At 37.6% G+C, this 2620-nt stretch overlaps 1 protein-coding gene across 12 annotated transcripts in view; it reads right to left on the bottom strand.

Annotated features, from left to right (window-relative positions):
• TSGA10 (testis specific 10) overlaps window positions 1-2620 on the bottom strand; it is a 147209-nt gene that overhangs the window by 21960 nt on the left and 122629 nt on the right. The window lies entirely within an intron of this gene.

The following is a 2620-nucleotide window of genomic DNA, read 5'->3' as shown; positions in this document are numbered from 1 at the left end:
TAAAAAAAAAAAAAAACCCACATTTCTTATCTTGTAATGTACATAATAAATCCTATATGTATTTAAAAAGTTAAATGTGAAAAGGTAAACTTTAAATTCCAGTAAGAAGAAATAAAAGTGAAATTACAGGGAAGGGAGATAGGCAGGCAGGGAAATAATTTTCTAAGCTAGATGCAACGCAAAAAAAAGTATGGTCACATTAAAAACACACACACACACACACATTTTGATAATCAATATGAACTTAACCAAAATTTGAAAGGAAACAACTGGAAGACAAATAAACTTAGTAAATAAAGTTAATTGTTTATATCTCTACTAACATAAAGAACTCATATGAACTGATGAGAAATATGAGCTAAATGAAAATGATCAGAAAATTTACTAAAGAAGAAATACAATTGAATTGTATATGTATAGGGAAAATTTACCCTTAATAGTAATAAAATAAATTAAAACAAGATGCCATTACTAGTTCAGGGTTCACCTCTCCCCAGAGACGAGTCTTGCCCTGTCACCTAGGCTGGAGTGCAGTGGTGTGATCTTGGCTCACTGTAACCTCCACCTCCCGGGTTCAAGCAATTCTGCCTCAGCCTCCTGAGTAGCTGGGGTTACAGGCATGCACCACCACACCCAGCTAATTTTTATATTTTTAATAGATGGAGCTTTACTGTGTTAGCCAGGATGGTCTGGAATTCCTGATCTCGAGATCCACCTGTCCTTCCAAAGTGCTGTGATTACAGGCATGAGCAACTGACCCCAGCCCAGGGTTTTTTAGCTTGACATTACGGATTTTTTGGGTTGGATCATTACTTGGAGTGGGGGCAGCCCTATGCATTACAGGATGCTTAGCAGTATTCCTGGCCTCTGCCCAATCGATGCCACCAGCATTCCCCACTCTAGTAATGACCACCAAAAAGGTCATTATATTAAATGCGCACTGGGAGTTCAATCTCTTTCAGCTGAACCAGAAAAACTCTACCAAAGACACTGTTCTAGTCTATTAGTGGAAAAATTTGTTAGTTTGTGTTAATGAACATTACATTGGGCAATGGCAATCTCATATACTTTGCTGGCAGGAGTAGAAGATGAACCATGACTTTTTTTGACAATAGCTTTTTTGAAATGTAATTCACATGTCATTAATTATTTTTAGCATATTAACATAGTTGTACCATCATTACCACAATCTAATGTTAGAACTTTTTCATCATCTCAAAAAGAAACTCAAGGTCAAGCATGGGGCTAACACCTGTAATCCCAGCACTCTGGGAGACCAAGGTAGGCAGATTGCTTCAGTTCAGGAGTTCGAGACCAGTCTGGGCAACATGGTAAAACCCCATCACTACAAAAAATACAAAAAATTAGCCAGGCATGGTGACATAGGCCTGTAGTCCCAACTACTCAGATGGCTGAAGTGGGAAATCACCTGAGCCCAGGAGGTCGAGGCTACAGTGAGCCAAGTTGGCACCACTGCATTCCAGCCTGGGCTACTGGAGGACACCCTATCTCAAAAAAACAAAAACAAAAAACCAACACAGAGCCCTCTGTGGCCTTAGGCAACCCCTAAACTATTTTCTACTATTTGCCTCATTCTGGATGTTTCATATACACAGAAACAATGTGTATGCAGTCATTTGTGACTGGATTCCTTTATTAGCATAATGTTTTTAAGAATTATCAATGTTTTAGCAGGTATCAAAATTTCATTACTTGTATTGCCTAATAACATTCCATTGCATAGATAAACCACAGATCTATTCATGAGTTAAACATATTTGACTTATTATACTTTGGGACTACTATAAATAATATTGCCATAAAGATTTGTATACAAGTTTTTGCATGGACATGTTTTCCATTACTCTTGAACACACAGAAGTGACATTTATGAGCTGTATGGTAATCTAATTTTTAACATTTTGAGGAACTGCCTCAATGATTTCCAAAGCTGCCTCATTATTTTACATTTCCACCAGCAATATATGAGGGTTTCACCTTTTCCACATTTTTGTCAACATTTTTTATCTTCTCTGTGACTATAGCCATCCTAGTCATTGTGAAATAGTATGATTTTGATTTTCATTTTTCTATTAATGATGTTCAGCATCTTTTCATGTGTTTATTGGCCATTTATGTGTCTTATGTAGAGAAATGTCTATTTTATCCTTTCCCGAGTTTTTTAGTTGGGTTATTAAATTTAAGACAAGGTTTCATTCTGTCACCCAGGCTGGCGTGCAGTGGCATGAACATGGCTCACTGAAGCAAACCTCCCACCTCAGCCTCTCAAGTAGCTGGGAATACAGCCGTGTACCACCACACCTGGCTAATTTTTGTATTTGTGTAGAGATGGGTTTTTGCCATGTTGCCCAGGCTGGTCTTGAACTCCTGGGCTCAAGCGATCCTCCTGTCTCAGCCTCCCAAAATGCCGGAATTATAGGCATGAACTACCACTATATATTTTGAATATCAATCTTTTATCAGATATATGGTTAGCAAACGTTTTCTCACATCTTGTGCATCATCTTGTCACTTTCTTGATGTCATCTGCAGCACAGAAGTTTTTTTGTTTTTTAATCAAGTCCACTTAATCTATTTACTCTTTTTTTGCTTGTGTTTT

This window comes from Cebus imitator, unplaced genomic scaffold (genome assembly GCF_001604975.1).
Source record: "Cebus imitator isolate Cc_AM_T3 unplaced genomic scaffold, Cebus_imitator-1.0 Scaffold31, whole genome shotgun sequence".
NCBI classification, from domain to species: Eukaryota; Metazoa; Chordata; class Mammalia; order Primates; family Cebidae; genus Cebus; species Cebus imitator.
The sequence above is the reverse complement of the archived record's forward strand: the minus strand, read 5'-3'. Positions and strand labels throughout refer to the sequence as shown.